Below are 22,189 nucleotides of genomic sequence, written 5' to 3'. Positions count from 1 at the left end.
TCCCGCCCACACCAGACCTTATCTGACGAAATGCCCCGAAGGGGATCAATATGGGGCGGGGGATGGGGCTCGAGACTGGGTTAAGTCCGCAACCCGCCTCGGGTCCATCGCCCTAGCTGCAAGCGGTTGCACCTAGCACGTGACCCTACACAGGGTGGTGAGAAACAAATCGACTAAAATATATGGAAGAATGGCGAAGCCAGTCTCCTCGAATCGTAGTTGTTCTTTTTTGCGTTGAGTCACAGGTTCAGCGAGCGACGAGTCTCGCAGTGACGTCACTATTCCAGCTCTTTTTTTATATGGATTCAATATGGTGACTGAGCATTTTATGTTGTTCGATCAGTATTGTCAGTTTATTATGAGTCATCATACGAATTAAGAGATGCAGTTGATTTTTAGCATCGTATATGCATGGACTTGGGAGTAATTAAAATACTACTTAATAAACGAAAGCAAAGTTTTTGAACCCAAAGGATTGTTGGAGGCACTTATTGAACTTTGCTTTGAGGATGTGCTATGCCTGGCATTGCACAAGTACAAATTATTTAAATTTGTATTAAAATCGTCTCGAAGATCGGGTTAAAATCTGGAGATTCATGTGACTGTTTAGCTGGATAATGTGACTTTTACTTGGTCTTCTAAAGATCATTTCAGTGTAGCTTCGCTTGGTGCTTTTTGCTTCGATTTAACTCTCCTTTATTCCAAGTCGGAAGCGAAGTGATAGTCCTGTCAATCTAGTGAATTTTGATGATTCGAGGCAGTAACATACTATTTGTTATTGTCTAATTGAAATCTTGCACTATGATTCAAAAATCATATATTTAGGCACTGATATATTTGTGCATCAAAACTGTTAATGAATGTCTGCTTAGAAATGCAATCGTTTGTATAAAGAGAACGAGAAAAGTCATTCTTAAAAAGTTTTAAAAATATTTTAATTAATCTTCCGTTGTAACTAGAGATTGCAATACCGGTTAACACCGGTATTGGGTCAAAAATTGACCTTCGGTACTACCGGTAGTGCTGAAACAATTTTTTTTACCAAATCCGTACATGGCTTAGAACTTTAAAAACGAAGATTCCCATATTACTTGAAAGGAGACCTAAATGTTATCGATCTAGGATAGCAATGTAAGAAATATTATGAAGTATTTACGTATTCTATAATATTTACGTTAACATTTATAGCTAAAATTTAATTTATGTTACTTTTACCATGAGTAGAAATATATAAGTATACGTGATATATATTTCGCAAAAATAGTATTTATTTAGATATCAAATATGCAATAATTAAAATAAGATTATATAAATAAATCATATCTCGTTATTAAAAAAAAATATGTCTCATTTTAAACAAGCATATTTACAGTTTTTTACGCACTCCTTTCTCATAAGGTTCTTTCGAAAAAACGTAACTGACCAAAAATAATGAGTAATATATAATAGTTGAAATTTATTTCTTAGGAATAAATTGACGAGTAGTGGTCTGGCTCTTGGTATAATAAATTAGGAGGCATTCAGAAGCGGTCGTTCAAAGACGATGATTTTCTAGTTTTATTATTCCAGAAGAAGAATACTTTAGCGCCCGTATTTTAAAACATATTTTTCCGACAACATAGTAAAAAAATTAATGGGACAAGAAGGTTTTTGTACACAGTCGTCTTATTTATTTTTATTTGTACTTGTAGATAACACAATACAGGATCAGCTTATAAAGTATTTTTAGAAGTACCTGAATGTAAGGAATATTGCTTAAAATTTTTTATTGTTTGAAACACGAAATATGCACAAACTTAAAAAAATAAAACAACTTAAGTCGAAATTTTAACTGCATTATTATATTTCCCAAAAAAAATATAAAGACGGCAGTAGTTACTAAATATTTATTCAATGTTTTCAATGTCAATGATTGACAAATATTTCACTACTCTTTTGCTCTATATTTTTTGTGAAAAACTTTGTATAAAAATATATTTAGAGATAAAAAATATAAATAAATTTATATATAAAATGATACACCTAAAATCATTATGTGCTACTGTATGTATACATGTATTAAATAATTCTTGCTACCCAGCAAAAGAGATAAGCCGGTCTTTGTTCCCTAAAAATATATCATAGTCCCATTGTCATTCATCAGATATGGTCGCACCGCTCCAAAGCACCGGTGGAGCATCCGACCTGTCAGTCCAGAATGCACAATGGAAGAAGAACTTCTATCTTCTAAGAGTATTTGTGCATCTATACCACAGCTTATAAACTGCATAGAATATGCTCTAATGGAAATAACCGCAAAACTGACCAAACTATGTATGTAATTATACATAAGGTATCAGGTGTTGTTCCGTTAAAAGCGATAGACTAATCAGGGTGCGGTTACAAAGTCCATTAAATCTACAAGAGTCTGCGAACAACCACTAGACTTGTAATGGATATTGCCCAGAGGGTGTAATAGACAATTATATGTTTATGAGTATATCATTTATATATATATATGATGTGCTAAAAAGTGACTCAATGTTTTATTTGAACAGTTGTTTATTTATTTGTAGCAAATATGTTAAAATTGAGTTGTGTACATTATCTACTGATGCTATTTTTTTAATAAATATGTTTCGCAATTTTGATTATCTATTCTAAATCAATGCCCATAATGTTAATTTTTTGTAGTTTACAAATTACAAGCTATTTTCGTATAAATAAATAAATCAAATTCTGACCCATATTTACTTATACCATATTTATGTTCATATTTATAAGATTAATACGCAGAACTATTGCCATATCTGAAATTTTTTAATCATTTTGAAAGTCGTATGATGTACTGAAATTCAGTAATTCTCTTCCATTTCTTTTAATTTCATAAGAAAAAAAATATAATTTTAATACGAAATTTATCTTAGAAAACGTTTAAAAACATCTTGGCGTAGAAGCGATCCAAAAGTTTTGTGCGGATATAGAGAGAAGGAGGCGGAATGACGTCATAAAGGCACACAGCGAATGCGAAGGGGTGTCTGCATCGGGGGTGTCGGGCGGTGCGTATCGATCGTCCTAGGGGTGGCCTTCGGACCCCTCGTGGACAAATTGTGCACGCTGGCCTCCCTGTCCCGGGACCTTCAATAGGAGCTTCCGGTCAGGAACGCATTTCCTCAAAAATTTAACAGTCCGCAAGGAGGGGTTAGATTTTTTACTGCCACCTTGCGTCGACCCCCAAGAAATAAATCTTTTATGAAAACTATATAAAGTCAAATTGAATTTTAAAAATAAATAAGCAGCTGCATTATATCATTGTATATATTTTAAAATATAAATATAAAACCATACCTTTACATCAAAAGCATGATACTGCTTATCAGCATTATCCATAACGTTACTCTTTTGCTCCACTCGTACAACTGTACAAACTGCATATACGTGAACTTTCACGTGAAGTTAAAATCGCACATAATCGCAACATCGATCGCTAAAATACCTGAGCGTATAACTATTAAACCAGATCGATAAATCGAACTGGCATCGTTTCTAATTAAACTCAGCGCACGATCTTTCCCTGCTGGTGCACAAAAAACGTCTTCCGTAATTAAACGTTTATCTGGAAGCTTCCAAGTATTTTTGCACCTGGCCCGATGCACTCTATGGTTCGTTCCCCTCCGTTTTACCTTCACTATTTAATATCCTGGTCTACCTGGCCGCGACTCAATGCGTTACTAACTAGAGCAGATGTTTAGTTTTTTTTTCACTTTTCGCAAGATTACACACGAACGCACGTCGGATTATGGTCGAGTGTCTATAGAGAAGCATTATTGATACAGCAGTGTATTAAAATCTAAAACATGCGTCTTTGGTGATATAAGATACATATTTCGAGTCATTCGAACTATTTGTTTTAATAGAAAAATTGTAATAGACAGACAGCTTGTATTCTTTGAGATAACGACACTGGTATGATGTCATTTTGCAAAATTGATAATAAACTGATGTTTTATTTATACTTTATCAGCAAAGTATATTTATAAACATATATGATACAACAGTATTAACATATTTTAAAGCAATAAGACAGTTGCAAACAAACTACTTTTAAATGCGTCATAGCTAAATGTGAATGCTGCTTATACAAAATATATATTTTAAACATTCTTACTTTTGATTTAGTGCAAATAATGAACACATCATAAATTTAAAAATAATGATATTATTAAATAGTTATAGGAAAAATGGATTAAAAAAAGAAAAAAATTAAAACGCTGCTTATTTAATACAGCCTGCGAGCTAAGAATAGATTTTAAAGAGTTGAAGTTACGAGTCATGATCGTATGTGGTGCTCCTATTGCTTCGCATTCCGTTGTGACGTTACGCAGTTGTAATTCGTAAAATCATATTTTACATATAAATCAAGCTTTCCTATCTTTGTGGTAAAGATCTTATTGCAAAGTATGTTTTTATACTGTTATTATTTAAGTCAATAATTTAAAATATTAATATATTATGAACCAAGAAATTATGGATCATAATTATGCTTGATTTAAAATACTCATATCATAGCCGTTGAAAAATCAACGGACAATTCATAAAAGTAGCATAAATAAAACGATAGTTATTATTACCCACGCAAAAGCATAGCTTAATTTTAAAATTATTGTTTTATGTCGCCAAAGTATGTTACTAAAAATATTGATAAATTTATATTTTAAGTATAATGAAGCTTGAGAATAATAATGTTGTATGCTATAAAATTAGAAAGTATTTTATTTTATAGTACATATGCATATGTAGGTCTACCGATGAATTAAATTATTGTATTATTTTTGTAACGAAGTTAAAAATTGAAAGTAAAATTTTTATATATATATAAAAATAGATATCTCAATTTGAATACCAATAAAAAAATCACATAATTATGCAAACAAGATGTATAAAATAGTCATAATCATAATGAAACGACGTCTAGACATGTCAGGAATGATAATTAAAAATTGGAAATGCCATTAAACTTATGTTAATTAAAACATTTCATTTTGATACTGATTCATTTAATCCAAATCTGAGCACAGCAAATTATTTATGCTTCGCTTAATTCAATCGAACTCCCAAGGGCTTTTCCACCTGCCAGCTTGACGATTCGCTTCAGGAGTTCCCAAGCTGGTTGGTCCAGGGTCCTAGACGGACGCAAGGCGATCAGATTGTAGTTGCACAACAGTTAGGTTCAACACACTCCGCATCCATCGGTGCATATCCATCTTGGGAATGATTCGCCGGGTAACATCAGCTCAGTCGCTACTGCTCTTATGATAATGATACTACATCTTGATATATCAAAAGCGAGGGAGAGAAAAGTCGATTGACAAAGAATGATTTGAGCCAATTCGACGGTAATGCGCTCAAGTAGAGTCTCGAAGCCTAATAAATCATGTGGCAATAATTCAATTGGAGCTATAGGGACATGGGTGAAGCGTTAGAACTATCATTATATTTCTTCAGAAAAGATTTATATTGTACGTATGATTAATAGAAATAAGAAATTAAAGTATGATTGATAATTTAAGCATAGCTTCTATTCATTGCCTTTAAGATAGTTCAACATCCGACCTCAAAACATTTTTATTGATTTCCATCAATTCGATTCTGACAGGCATATAAATTACTAAACGAACTACTACTCAATCATTTATTTATTGTATCATAGCTATTGGGTTTAAGTAATTTAAGTGAAATATTATAGATTAAAACAAATTACATAATTTTATTAAACTTCGGGGGACAGAAATTAAATTTTGCCGAGAAAAGCAAATCTACGATCTTTCGCTGTAAATGTTTAACGCAATTTCGCACCGTCTAAATGAGCCATTAATTCCGTGGCAGACTCGAGAAACTGTTTGCTTTTATCTCTCGTAAAACCTTAACATTCACAAATATTTATTTACAATTGATACACGCATACATGTATATGTATATATAAAATATATAAAAATCATCAAATAAAATTATGCATGGTTATTTTTTGTCGATTCTTAATCGAAAAATGCATAGATGATACAGCCAACTCTACGGGAGGTAAAAAATATTCTCTGTGAGAAGAAATTACGTATGTATATTAACATATTACATTCGTATTATAACTGTGAAAAATATGTGAGAAAAAAGCGGCGGAATATTATAAGATTATTATTATGTAATATCATAATTATTATGATCGTTTTAACTGCTTGCCGTTTAAGGTCAACCAGTATCTAAATTTAGTGAGGTAATAGCCGTACATTTTTTTGCATTTTTCAAGCAAATATTCCAATTGAATGCAAACGATTTGAGACGGTCTGTTGTATGACGCCTAGCTACTATGACACTCATGTTGAGAAACATCAATCTGATGGAACGATTTTAGCTTTATTATAAATTGTAATGAATACTGTATCAACTGTAGTGATAAAATGAATCCGGTTCGATTCCTGTAGCATAATCATTTTTTTATTTATATTAAAAAAACTTGCTCGAACTGCATCATGATGACATCTATTGATCGAAAGTTATATCATTATTAATAAAACAGATATTACCGCTTCATAGACTTAATTGTTTTCAGATCGAATAAATTGACTATACTTTCTCTGTGTTAGCATATGAAGACCCTAAAGTAATGACATATAATGCAAAATTTTACTCATTTGATTCAGTTGCTGTTTCTTACAGTTTTTAAGCAACAGTAGTGTGTTTATATAAGATCTCACAAATTTTGTGGATCATACCAGTTAACATATTAATTCAGAAAAATTGTATAAAATTAGTATGGGTACATGTTAAAGAATATTGTATATGCTCTAAGGTTCCATATCCATCGATTGTTGGAATCAATCTCCAAATTGACACCGATTCGAACGCATAGGGCCTAATCTAGAAGTAGTGTGGGACGAAAGATCGGTCGATGGCCTCCGTAGAGGACAATAGTGGTCAGCCTGTCTGGGTCTGGACCCTTCCCGAGAGGTAAAAAAACGTTAAAAACTGCGTCGGCTCATTTCTGGAATTATTCCGCGAGTTATTATCCCGACAGATTATCTTGATGATTTCGAATAATTTGCGAACGCACCAAGCAGATTTTTGGTAGGCGGTTTATGCAAAGAAAAAAATGTTTTAGAGAAGAACAGGTTTGAAACGGTAAGAATTCGAGACGGGCGTCGATCGGTGTTTTATTACAAAGGACTAGAAGTAACCGATTCGATTTGGATGAAATCACGACTGGCCAGACGGACGTATAAATAATGAACAAAAAATGAACTGTTAGATCATTTCATCTTAATAAAAATAATATAGGTTTGGGTATATATAGATGTTTACTAAACTGATAATATTATAAGTACATATGTATATATTAAAGTCTGATCTTTTCAATGCCAGAAAATAGCAAAATGACGTTGAAGTAATAATACTTAAATAAGTTAATTTTAGTTTTCTATAGAAATGGTAATTTACATCATTGTGTGAAGTTTAAAATAACATATCCTTTTTATATCCTCGCGGTTAGTAAAAGCAAAGTAACAAATAGGTAATGAAATATAATAACTATTATTATATACATATAATATAAGTAAATTTAAGTGTGCGTTTCAAAGTTTTTTTTTTCAAAGCTATCCATGAAAACTTGTCTACTTGACTTTCTATGTCAATTTATGGCTATTATATTTAACATAATACATTTTATGTTTTTTTTACGTATTTTACATTTTATTGTAAATTTCTCTGAGAATATTCATAGGACGAATCCCATACCTTTTTATATTATGTATACGATGAGAGTCTCATTTCCATTTGTTATATAATATACATATGTTACATCACAATCCCTATATATGTATTTTTACTCTCGAAAATTTTTCCTACATAATATAGAAAGAAAGTCGCAGTGGGAACGCTCGGCAAAGACACGATTTTATTGCTTTTGACGTGAATTTTTTACTTCTGAGAAGTGATAATTGTTTTTGCGCTCTCCTATTGACCTAAATTCGGTTTAAATACACGTTGACTAATACTCTCATAGCAATAAATTTTGAAATAAATAAATTTCTCAAAAAAAAATTAAATTTTTTATGCGCTTCGTGGCATAGGAAAAGCTGCTTTAAATTTAATTTAAATGATATTTGAATATAATTTTCTATAGTAAAATGCTTTTAAAAAGCCCTGATTACAATTTATTGTAATTTTGATCGATCGCAAGGGTGAATTTAATGCATAATTTATTAATGAAGGCATAGGGCGCCTTTACTATTAATTACAATAAATTTAAATGTTGTTAATTATGACAGTTCAAATTACATTATTTATTTAAACGATTTAAATTACATGCAATTATTACTCATCGATATCAGATAAAGCTCAGTTATACAACAGACCGTGATCTTGAAACGCAGCCTCCTTTGCGGGAAACTTGCACCCAGAATGCATTATTCATTTTACAGCGTAATTTTACGATGTTGTCCACAACCAAAACTATATGGTAATCAAACGAGAGTAAAATTGATTATGCAAACCTTACTGGTTTAAAACAACAATTTTAGAACCAAACGCTAAAAATATATTTTTATTTTATTGAGCGATACAAGAACATCTACTTCACGACCGATATAATAATATAATGTCAATCGTGATTATTGTATAAAATACACCGTTAATGTATCACGTCCATTTTCTTATCGCGAAACATGAATAATAATATTTTTTTATTATATTAAAATCCTGACGTGAGTCACAAGAAACGCTCTGATTAATTCAATTTCTTAATAACGCGTTTACAGTTACATATGGAATGTTTTATACACAGATATAGTATTATCATGTTGAGTGTAAGTAAAATAAATAAATTAACCACATTACTCATCTGATGCTTCACCACTTTTAATTAAAGGTTAAATTTTAAATGATTCATTTAATTTAACAGATATGCGTTAAATGTTATTTTTTGACGAGTATGCGAATGAAAATATTATTTAAAAGGTTTTAAATTTTAATCAATTTTTTTTATGTTACTGCGTTCAAAGCAGTCAACCTTCAAGCTACGTTGACTTCTTGTTATTATTTGCATACATATAAAAATATAATAACACGTTTTAATGTCATAAGGATGACAATGTCCGAGAATTGTAAGAGCATGTCATCTTTATTATAAATCATAATAAAGTGTGTGTCTTATGTGACAGCTTCGTTAAACAGAGATTTATTAACTCACTAAATTTGGTATGAACAGCTGTAAAAATATTGGATATAGACGTTCAAGAATGCAATAAGTAGAATGATACATAATTAAGTCATTACACATTAAAAATATTATAAAATAAATTCATATCTACATTAAGCTTTCATCGTGTGATAATCCCATGTGAGCTTTGGAGAGTATATTAATAGGTCTATTTTTGTAATGTATTTTCTTTCTCAATAATTAGTAAAATATATATTTTTGAAGTAGCTGTCGTGAGACACCGTAACATATCTGACGCTTAACTGTTCGTGCCAACTTAGAGTTCTGTTTTACTATTTAATGGCTGTAATAATTTTATATATTATCTATTTTAAAAATAAATTTATTACTCTGCAATAGAGTATTACAATGCAAACAATATATTAATTACATATATATTTATTGCAATATATTGCAAAGTTTAATGAAAACCATCGGTGGAATACAAATCTATGTCACGTAATAAAAACGAGCTGAAAGCATCCATAAAGCAGATAAAAATAATTCGTGCTGTATTCTCTATGGGGTATACTCTGTTTGAGTCATTATAAAGTTTCTATGTAGCAAACGAGCCACATCAGCATTTCTCAACTTTATTACTCTCAAAGTAACGAGTAGCGCACATAACGTGTACAAATTTCAAACAGGGGACTCAAAAGCGAAACTACCCCATGCAAAAATTCAATCGAGGGTGATAGGATGATGTTGTGTGCAATAAAATTAAATGAGGCTTTTTATTATAACCCCCTGGGGTTGTTTAGATTATCCATTAATGTCCATCAAATACAATTTGTCATTACCAATTTTAATCTCAAGACGCCGCCGAACCATAAAACGTTACATTTTATTGATTTTATCTGTAGAGATGAAGCGATTGCGTGTTTCCATAATTGAATGTGCATTGGAAAACCGTGTTTATTTATAATAGAATTGACGCTTCAGGGGTTCTGATCTCAAGACAAATGGGTCAATCTTCTTAGGAATCCATGGAATAGTTTGCGCTAAACTATCCATCCTTTTAAATTAACCGTGCCATTCATTTATCTCCAGTGAAGTCATCCAGCTTTTATTAGTGACGTAAACCGGCCAATTGGTGCACGAATGTATTGCAGTGCTTAAAATTCAAAGATGACATCATCGCAAGGCTTATTCTCAAACACAAAGCAATTGAGCTTTCTCGGTACAATTGAGTTTCCTGCTACTGCACACACAAGGGGGATGAGTTCAAGTTTGACTTGCTCCCGTATAACTTGTTTGATGTTGCACAACGTTGCGGTTGAGCGTCGAAACTTTGGAACATGATAACTAATTAGCTGTACATAAAATAAAATTATGTCTATAAATTTGAGTACTGCCTTTAATGATTCTTGTATACACATCGACATAATTAAAGCTGATTGCGTCGAGGGTGTTTTTAGAACCATCTAGTACTAATCAATTTGAGGGGTTGTGTTAGTAGGTAAATAGGGTATATGTATAAGCACAATATAAAAAAATTGAAAGTTCAAGGTTTTATGAATACATTCATTAGATAAGCATTCTGAAAATAGTGATTCATTTATAGTATTTATACAATTGGCTCTTAAAATATTTAATGGGTATGGAAAATTTATTGATATTGTTTTGTGACATTGTGAATAAGCAAAGACAATTTAATACTAGCAATATAAAAACTATAAATATTATATTAAAAAGTATATTTATTTAAAATAAACTTTAATTTAAAATATAAAGCATTACCAGTAACTAATTGAATATGTGCTTAGTTATATAATAAGTTATATAATAAAAAGTATTTTTTAAAAATTGTTTTACTATCTTTATTTCATGGGATGATAATTCACATCATTTGATGCTAGCTAAAAGCATGATCAGCTTCTACTTATTTACAGCTGTTCATTAACGGGCAATGTATGTTTAACACTAACACATCATTTTAAACATTTTAAAACACATTTAAATTTGAGAATCAATTTAACAATTTCTTTGTTCAGATTAATATCAAGATTTTTTTATATTTTATTATGTCATCATTTCGGATATAATTTGCATTGAAAATAACCTTAACGAATCTTCACTGAGCATCGAGATGATATATTGTCGGATGTTATCTGTTGTGATGTGTTTTTGTGAAGATATTTCATATATTTTATAATGCAGGTTTGAGACAGCTCTGGCGTATCGCAGATAAGGATGTTGGCGGGCCAATTGCATCTCTTTTTAGACACACATATGAAATATGTTTACACCTTGAAAGTGATTTTTAAGGTGTAAACATATTTTCGACACCTTTATTACCGATCTTTCGGTTCTTCTTCTTGAGCATTTCATTTTTATTTAACTCTTGCAAAAATGAAAAAATGATTGGTTTTCAAGTTTTTTTGCTGGTTATTTACAAATGGTTTAAAATTTTCGGAATAGTAACGCCAAACCTTGCTGCCTTGCTGCTCACAAATCAAAACGTACGTTTGTTTGAAAGAGCGAGTTTATCTTTAAATAATAAAAATAAATCAGAGTGAAATGTCAGAGATGTTCTTTTCAACTTTTCATACTTAATAATATAATAGTTCAAAATTATCAATAGAAAATTCTGCACTAACTGGATTAGGTTTACGAGCATTATATCTATTAAAATCACAAAAATTCTGGGTTTTAAGTTTTACTTATTAAAATTAAATATTTAATCTAAAATTAAAATGACGTCATGTCGCGAAAACTAATGTTTAGAACCGCAGTTTCATATGTGTGTGCTGTATTGTTGTATAGGTGCAATTTTAACGCGAATCCACAACCGGCTCATTGTTCCGGTCGAAAGTCACGCCGTATTGTTCCGACGGGTTGGAATCCCTCGTCCTCGAGGCCGTGCATTTTTACCTGTGGGTTCAACGCCACTTTTGTATTCACAATATTATACACGTTGGCACACGGGACATAGTTAGTTCGAATTCCGACAATACTGCATGTGACTGATGTGAAGAAAACGCTTCGGAGATCAACAAAGAATTCCTTCCGCTTGCTAGATGCAATAATTGCCTACCGGAGAAAACGCAGTTTTACATCTAGAGATGTAGAAATATTTTCATATTATATATACACATACATAATTAAATTTCTTTCCGCAAAATGGAAAATGGACTATTATGCACATTGTGCGGCGTTTACGTGCCATTAAACACCGCTTAGTTATTTATATGTATGTATAATATAGTATACTATGTTGGTACAAAGTTGGTTATTAATTGAAGGTTTAATTAAAACATGCTCCGGACGCGTCCTTCAACGAGATGTTTTAATTAATTTGAAGTTATATTATGTAAATGTGCTACGTCAAAACAAAAAAAATACTCTAATAACTCAATTATAAACATATTCATGTATTAAATAGTTTGTCCATCACAATTACTAATACTTTATAATAATTTTCACATCAAATATCAATAAACCTGTTTTGATTATGCTAATCTAACATTTGCAATAACACCAGGTACGTTATATAACATGGAGCCTTTGTGCAAATATGTTTTTACATTTTGTATTTTCAAAACAATGTTATTGTATTTCAAATCGATATATTTAAACATTTTTAAGTATTTTAACATATCTAATTAATTTTTTCAGCAAAAAAATCACACATAGATTGTTAAAATTTTATATAGTATATTTCTTTGCAAAAGTTGCCTTTTGAACCGTCATTTTAACAATAGAGAATATATTTATTTTGATATGATATTTGTATTTCATTTCAAATAAAATAATCGATATTTATTGTAGCAAACTATATGACAAGTTTTTTGCTACTATGATACAATAATATAATTTATATTATAATAATAAAAAAGAGTGTACAATATTAATATTAGTACTGGATTATTTTTTACTGAAAAAGAACGCGCAATATTATCTTAAATAATATTTGGGTTAATATTAAAATAATTATCGGAATTAATTTGCTCGGATTGTAGACAGTTTGCAACTATTGGACCCGATTGTCGAAAGAACATTTCATCCCCTCAGGGGTTCCTCAAGGGTCTAACCTGGACCCTCTGCTCTTTGCGTTTTATATAAATGACAAACGACAGTTACAAATTCAACTATTCTTCTGTGTGTATATGCTTTAAAATTGTTTAAATGTATTCGATCTGTTGCGGACTCTCTATGGAGATGAGCTTTCGTCAATCGTCTATTTAGTGTCGGAAAGTTCCATACTTTGGCATTTTCACGATTCCATTCGCCTCAGTGACAACATTTTGGCTAGAGAAACTTTTACTATACATCTCGGAATCACATTTGAGAGCACGTAGAGCTTCTCTCTACGCGTAAATGACGCGTTTCACTTAGACGATTCGTCAGTTATTCGCGTCTTCTATGACATTTTAATTCGTAGCATTTTTGAATCGGGATCTATAATTTAAAATCCCCGAATATTCTATAAAGTTTAGAAAAGATTATTGTGATACTTTTATATATCCGTTTTTCTATCCCAGCACCTTTCTTCTAGAAGCGTTGAGATACGATTCGCTTCTCGCAGAAAGTAGTATGTCACTTAGCATTTCTTCAAACTGCTAAAAGATGCTGTTGACAATAAAACTATTTTCAAGGAATTCCAGCTTTGGGTTCCGGGTCAAGTTCAAGAATCACGATCTCGTCCTCTTTTATTGCTTGTTGGCTGTCGCTATCCAGCTCCTTTGTACGATGACATTGCACTTAATATAAAATACGTGGTCTGGTTCGTAGCATTTAAATTTAAAATATTATGATTTTTACATATTTTACTGTGCATTTTTTTAAATTTTACTTGTATTATATTTTTTGTGTATTGTAGTAATACTATTTTTGTTTTAATATCGTTACGCATTGAGGTAACCTTTAACCTTTTAGGTCACGATAGTTTTAATTTGATTTAAAAATATAAATAAATAAAAAAATAACAATCATAGAAAACTATTAACAGTTAATGAGAGAATTCTTTGTAGCAATAAAACAAGTTCAAATTTGTTTAGTGTTATCAGAGGTCATTAATAAATATGGGAAAAAATTAGTATTGAGTGCGATAATACTAATTAAATTTAAATTACAAGATTAATTAATGTATTTTTAATGTGAGTTTAATTATTGTTATTTTATTATGTAGTAAACACAGGAAAACTACCAATGTATATATTATCTTAATTTTTCATCCTTTGAATTTGAAATTAATAAAATTCACATTACTCACATTGAGTATTGACAAGATTTTTTCAGAGACGAAGGGTAGCGAAATTACGCAGTAGAAAATGGCAAAGAAGAGAGGGATGATTTGTCCCTTCAAGGCAAAATCTATTTCAAGCCCTTCTAGGGGTAAAGTCAAGATCAGATCAAACGCCGCGGATAGTTATCAAATATTTATTTATAATATTTTTTTTATTGGTATTAATATAAAATGTAAGCGGCGCGGAAGAACAACCCCTCGATATGAGAAATAGGGGTTCTTGTAGTATAATAATTTAAAGATCGTTTTGTTGCGGTTCACCTTTCGTGATCATTTTTTTATCAGCTCACGCACAGTTCAACAAACACGAAAACGAAATGTGTATAAGCAGATCTTTTATAAAAATATTCCAAAACAGTTTTTGGGTGTTTCAAAATAAAAAGAACGAATGGCAGAAATATGTATGAAAAAAGTAGTATGGTTAGAGCCATATGCAAACCGAAACGACCGTATTATGCAAAATCGGATTGGAGAAAGCGTTTCCGCGGCGCATGGTTATTATAATAAGCGTATATGATAAAAAGAACAATGGGTCGTTGTGCTATGCTATGTTTACAGTATTGAAAGCGTTAAACTTTTAAATGAAACCAAAAAAAAAACGAAATGGTTTTGTTTGTATGTACTGTGTATTTGGACTGCTTCGGACGTCGACTTAGTCTCGGTTGTTTGCCTTTCAATTTAACTGTGTAAAGTTCAATTAGGACCCATTATGTCTTTAAAGCCATTTCGAAGATCGAACAGATCGAAATGCAGTAAAAAAAACATGAGAAAATAACTATAGTATAACACATTGTAATACTAGGTTTTGTGACCTTTGAAAAAAGACAAGATGGATCAGTTTAAAGTAATATATTTGACGGACATGTTTTATTATTGCATAATGGATTTAAGAATGATAAATTAAAAATGATCTCAACACCTGTGAACATATGACAGAAGGCAATTAGAGGGCGTTAAAGATTGATTATTGTAGGCCTGACATTGAAGTATAAATATACTAGTGTTATATATATGTGGATAATTAATCACGCGATATTATATAAATAAATAAAATAAAAGTATGTTCTATTCATAAAATATTTATTTACATGTAGATCTAAATTCTGATAAATATTGTATGCACACACATATGCGAGTCCATTGAAGAACTAGAACATCTGGATCGTTATGTGTATTTTCACATAGCTAAAAGTAAACATTGGTTTTATATTTTTTATTTAAATAGATACAAAAATCAGATTAGTGAATCGTTTTTGAATTCGCTCTTAGAATGATCAATGGATTGCTTCAGCTTAATTTTTGTATGTGCATCATTAATTGAACTTGATTTGAATGAAGAGGTTTAACAGTCGATATTAGTATTTATAAATATATTTATGGTGAAATCTTAACCTAAGTATTTATATAAAAAGAATTTCTATAATTTAAAAATACATCATTACATCTATTTTATGGTTTAAATACGCAGAAAAAATTGCCGTTTAACATAATATGAACTCAAAATTTTGTTCCAAGTTGTAAATTAAACGAAAATATATGTATGTATATGCATATATGGACTGGGCAGAGCTTATAGCGAAATTCTAATATAGCGATGTATTAATGTAATGGCAGAAAAATTGTGTTTACAAAAATATATGTATATAGTATAGGTCTAAGTGTAAATTGGCTAATTCAATTTTAATATACAAGCTATAAAAATCTCACATCTACTGTATGTTTTATTAAAAATGCGACTGAAGAAAATGACTTATATGCATTTTTTGTTCGTAGAAATACAGTAGATAGAAAGTATTATTATTCATCTAAAAAAATCATATGCTTTAAAAATATGATTATTATGGTTTTCTCATTTGGCATTGAAATATAATCGTCAAACTTATAAATATGTATTTCGATCGACACCTAATTAATTTTATCGAGCATTAGGCGTATATGTACAGGGGTGAAACTGGGTGACGCAATATTTTGTTAGGTAAATTTAATTCTGGGGTTAATTTAGGTTTAATTAGTCTTATCTACACATTCTACCATAGTCCCACATGGGAATCCCCTCGACATTTTCCCGTAACAAACGAACGCATATCGATTGTGCGCACTGCACTCTGTAAACACAAACAGAGAATTTTCCGTGCAATCGAAGAAAGGGTAGTTACCCTCGTTGTGGGGTGTTGTCATGGCAACACGTACACCGGCGCGCGGAAAATTCGCACGGAAAAGCCTCGCCGGGTAAATTGGACCCCAGCGCGGTTTTATTGTATGACCTCGGCGGGGGCGGCGTGAAAACCACCCTATCCCGACTACCCCCGTAATGTAGAAAAACAACTCATGAAATTATTATTTCATGCGGACAGCGGAGTATGGAAAGGGGGGTTTCAGGGTTGGAGTGAATGCACGCATCGCAAAGGACAATGTCAGGGTTTCCGTATGGAAACGCTTTAATGGTTTTGTGTCGTGAAAAGCAAATTTAGGGTTATTCGTTACGAGAATCATATCCATGACAATAAATCAACAGGTAGAACGTCGAAACAATCGACGGACATACCGTTCGGGATAAGTTTGCCAAAACTTCTCAGACGTAAGATGTTATGGGTTCAATGCACTAGATTATGCTTATTTCTGTAAAAAATATGTTTAATATTGATCATGAATAAGTTTATTTTAACATATGTAGCAATTAGTATGTGCGACTTTATAAACATTTGACATGGATATTATTTTTATAAATTATAAATAAAAATCATTACGACAAGCAAAAATGTCAGTAAAGCTAAATTCTTTCTCGTTAGGAGAGTTTTTTTTTTATTGTATTACATCGATCCTTTAAATTTAAATATTAATACAAAAGTGAAACTTTTGTTCTATATGTCAAAAGATTATTTAAAGCAGAGGTCGACAAACTTGTAAAGAGCTGAATCAGAAATATTTTATTTTATCGGTGGGTCAATATTCTTTAAAATTTAATAAAAAAAAAAATTTATCTATGTCTTTTATAAATGTTGGCTTCTTGGGATAAGCAAAGGAATTTTGGTTGATTTTTTTGGGATAAGCAAAAGAATTTTTTCGAAATCATTTTCTTTGCTATTAAATTGGCTATTGATGTTATTCACAATGTGCTCAAGCCTGAGAGATTTAAATAAAGCTGCAACAATTACACACGACTTTATTAATTTTTTGTATTGTATGTTTCTCTAAAATATTTAACCACTATGTAATTTCGTGATTCTGAATTAATTAAAAAATAATATAATATTGCGCTGTTATTTCACATATTTAATAAATAATTTTATAAACGTTTTTAGAACATGGCATATTTAATTTATTATGCGTTCTAAAGTTGAAGTTGGTCCCGTATTACAATTTTTTAATATCTTCTGTTCTTTCTGTAATCAATCAAATTTACTGTATTCACATTTAAATATATGCTAATAAATAATTGTTCTTTTAATAATAAATATTAAATATTTAAGTATCAATTTTGGCACTATTTATAGATTCTCACTATTGACACTGAACACATGAGAGTTTAATATAATTTATTAAACACGTATGAAATCAGATTTATTCTCAGAATGAAAGACAGGGCCCCTCTGTTCCGGCGCATTAAATTATAAAAATATGGACCCTACTGTCGGACAAATTGATTTAGTGGTATTTTTTTATGACCGTTATGCGCCAACAATGCAGTGTTTGAAGAGCGTGTTTGCTTTCGCGTTCAAAACATGAAGTATAGGAGTACCATGATACCGCCGAAAATTCGTCGAACCATTCGTGACTGGATTATCGAAAGCTCGTGTTATATAAGAGCTGTACCAAATCTCTTTTTGAGTAATGATACATTTTTCATTGTCTTTCGTTGGTAACAACGAATTTCCGCTTCCCATTCTCTCCCCCAGTTTTATTGAAATTTCGGTCACAGGAAACAAACACGACGCTCCTAAGAGATAGCGATCTAAAAGGGAAGCGCAATTTGTATGCGTATATAATACGTTTTGGCGAATTTTGTTCCGTCTGGTGATTCGAACGAATTAATTGAATGCGTGGATTAAGTATAATCGAAAACTTTGAGTGGATTTAGCGCCGTACGAATAAGACAATGTAGAAGGGACTTGTAAATCCATATATAATCTGTCCTAATGCCCCTATCGGTTACGCGCTAAGTGAACAATTACTCCCCCTAATGCGGTTCCAATCTAGAGGAAGACACGCGAGTGGGCGTATGTGTTGAATTGATAGCAAAAAAAATTCAATCGATCGACATTTTTTACCTCCTGCTATAAGAAAGATTCTGGGGTGGCCTTAGTCCCCCTGAACCTTTCCCAAAATGTATCGAATATCATCCCTAAATGCCATTCAGATTTATATGGTCATTTCCTCCGTTACAGCATTAAGACTTCAAAGCAAATTCTAACTGAAAAAATCATCTTTTATATACAATATAAAATATAACGATATGATTTTTATGCAAAAAAAATTGTTTTAAATATCTAGGTAAACAATATTTTTTTATATATTATGTACATAATCGTTTCTCCCCAAATGTATGTATATTTGTTATACATAAATAGACGAATAGGAAGCTGACAGTTATCCATTTATATTTTTAAATTCACTGAATTCAATAGAGGATGGATTTATTACTAGTAGAATCCAATTGTTTATTATCGATTAATTAATTTATTATAAATAGGAAAAAAAATACATAATAACAATATACATATTAAAATTAATTAAATATACTAATACCTAGAACACAATGCGTAAACTAAAAGCGAGTATAATTCATAAGAAAAAAATCAATACTATCCAACAGATGGATAGGAAGTTTGTTCTTGAATGTGGTACTTCAAATAATACTCGGAAACGCAAGCGCTTATAATTAGATGGCACACAAAAACGAAGTTTTCCAGAATATCTGGATTATGTATATTCTAGAGATTGCAATATCAGTAGTACCGATATCTCTAATACTGGTATTGGGTCAAATATCGACCTTAGATACAACCGGTATTATAAAATAAAATACTGGTAGAAACGAAATAATTTTTTCTCTCAAATCCGTACATTTTATTTGCTGAAGACGATATCTAGAACTACTAAAATAACGATTCCCATATTGCTTGAAAGCAGATGCGAAAAATAAAATAATAATAATTGTATCGGCATAGGATATCAATATTTTAAAATTTATATGCATTTTTTACGTATTCTATCAATACCGGTATTGACTGTTTTTCTCTTGGTAATACCGGTATTATTGCAATCCGTAGTATATATTCCTTACCAGGAAATTAAATAAGTGCTTTCGAAGTACATATATATATACATTAATTTAAAGTCGGAATAACATACACTATTAACTCAGAGGTATTAGGTTCGAGCCACAGCAACAACCTTGATTTTTTATGTATAAACTCAGCTGCAAAGTGGCATCTATTGATCATAAATTAAAACTCATACTTTATAATTATTTATATAGATGGCACTGATTTCCAGACTAAAAAGTCTGGTGATTAATACTCACTTGTAGTTATTCATTATGTCTGATTGATCTGAATCTGTATTCCTTTTTAAATAAGTAACCCACACTTCTACTAAATATAAATTTCATTGATGGTTGAATGATTTTAGATTTTACGGCTGTGATCCATATTGAAATAAAATTATTATAATAGTGACACGAAGTCTTTTAAATTGTGAATTATATTGTGTGAATTACAAATGTTTCAATTCCTTCATTTGGCTTATTGAATAAGTAGTTATTAATTTATTATAATATTGTAATAAGTCAAATATCAGGTTTACACAATAATGCATAAGCATTTTAAAAATGACAAATATGTATCTGTGGGGTTAAGGAAATCTAGATAAATATAATCCGACTACTACTAATGGTCCATCTGATTCTAATCTAGCAAACACGAGCTGTTTTGTGTACATATGAACATTTGCACAAGTCAATATATTCACAGCGCTATAAATTTACTCAGCGAAATACTCCAAAGTTTCAAAAGCTATAAAACGCCTGTCGTCTTAATTCCTATTTCAAATATTCGAACTTCTTTAGAGACGAAAAATGGTAAATATAAAACTTCGCTGTGTAAACTTCAGAAAGGCGCCTTTCGACATTTAGTTCCTTTGAAAACACCCCGCTGCACGTATTCTCCACCTGTCGCCCGGAAAAGGGGTGTACGTAAGCCCCCCACTGCGACACTTTCTCCGGTCCCCCAACCACCCACATTCTGTTGAATAAATAAGGCGTTAGGGGTCTAGTCTAGGCTCAAGTGCAGGCGCTCACGCTGATTGATTGCGCCGCGTCCATCAGACCATGTGACGATCACGACGACGACAATGGTCTACCAACTCTTTGGGCACAGAAGCATAATCGCAGTAATGGACGTCTCCCCACGAGATATGATGCCGTTGCACCAATTTACTCCATTACACACAGAATCCCCCACAACCGCTCTTTATGGTAACGTCTCTATTAGGCGTCCCATTGAGTCTCAACCCTTTGCAACTGAGGGGTGCTACTATTGCACATACGATCATCATCGTTTCACTTTAAAATTTCGACACCCAAATATTCACAACTGTGTAAGTTGAAATATGATACAATCTATGCAGCGACCCTTTGAAAGAGCAATGAAAGATGGACGATATAAATATGGTAATTTGTGGCGCAGTCGTAATTAAATGCAGAGCTTTCCCCTAAATTGAGAGTTTTCGAAAATTTATTCAACACGCCGTAGATAATGGTGGCTTAAGTGTTGAATATGAATGTTCAATAAACGACCACTTTTGAGTTATTTGAAGCTCCAACGTTCATTATTAAATATCTACATACTCTATATCTGTATTACATGATAAGAACAGAATTAAAATAATATTTGTATCTAAATAAACGTTCGCGTTAAGCATTGCATAATTTTAAAATTGAGTAATATCAAAACTGTGTGAAATAAAAATTGTGTTTTAATGGGAATACCTAAATTATTATATTAAACTATTTAATAAGATTGATTTTATTTTATTACAAATAATTAATTTTTAATACCTAATATGCATGACTTGCTCTATTTTATATAATTATCACGATATATGTCCGTGAGATCAGATATTTACGACCTAGCTCGATTTTGATTATTCATCACGATATTCATCCTTGATGATAGATCAGAATTATAATTATATAATAAGCATTAATTCCGATCTTCCAGATACGATAGAAATTTAAAAACACTAAATTCCGTAAGGGATTCGAACCCAGTTATTTAAAATCAAGCATTATTTGTATTAATTAAAAAAACAATAAAAGTACACAGCTGTACAATATTAACTCGGAAATATGAGTGATTTCTGGAATTTCTGCAATAAGAACGTGTTTTTTTGTTTATTATTTCGTTTATGGTGTGGCGACCACACACAGATGCTTACGTTTGAAAGGGTCTTATTCTCAAAACTCATGTTAATTTACTGTGAGAAAAATAATCATCCGTCAACAAGGAAACAAAACAATAGCGTAAAGGATTGGGATCACACACAAAAGCCCTTGTTACGACCAGAAAAAATCACATAAATAACACGAGTTTTAAATATTTCGTCGTTGCGAAACGATCACGGATATAATAAATCACCAGATCCACAAGATTCCCGATGCAATAAACGACCTTGGATGATGCCCATCAAGCGAATGTCGCTTTGTAAAGGCGTAT

General features: G+C 31.3%; 2 protein-coding genes across 5 annotated transcripts in view; one reads left to right on the top strand and one right to left on the bottom strand.

Moving 5' to 3' along the window:
• The window catches only part of Miga (mitoguardin), a 99,128-nt gene that overhangs the window by 11,272 nt on the left and 65,667 nt on the right, over positions 1 to 22,189 (bottom strand). The window contains exon 1 of one of the 3 annotated variants that reach the window (XM_088203594.1): positions 3,663 to 3,699. The exons of 1 other annotated variant lie outside the window; for it this stretch is intronic. The gene's annotated coding sequence lies outside the window, so the exon portion shown is untranslated. Of the gene's footprint in view, positions 1 to 3,327; positions 3,468 to 3,662; positions 3,700 to 22,189 lie in introns of those variants that run through there. One more of the 3 variants, XM_088203593.1, reaches the window with a different exon arrangement.
• The window catches only part of LOC148226169 (protein unzipped-like), a 31,368-nt gene that overhangs the window by 4,944 nt on the left and 4,235 nt on the right, over positions 1 to 22,189 (top strand). The gene's annotated exons all lie outside the window — the stretch shown is intronic.

This window comes from Plectrocnemia conspersa, unplaced genomic scaffold, assembly GCF_051122295.1.
Source record: "Plectrocnemia conspersa isolate PC_06_02 unplaced genomic scaffold, ASM5112229v1 ptg000014l, whole genome shotgun sequence".
Lineage (NCBI taxonomy): Eukaryota > Metazoa > Arthropoda > Insecta > Trichoptera > Polycentropodidae > Plectrocnemia > Plectrocnemia conspersa.
This window is presented reverse-complemented; position numbering and strand designations above follow the sequence as displayed.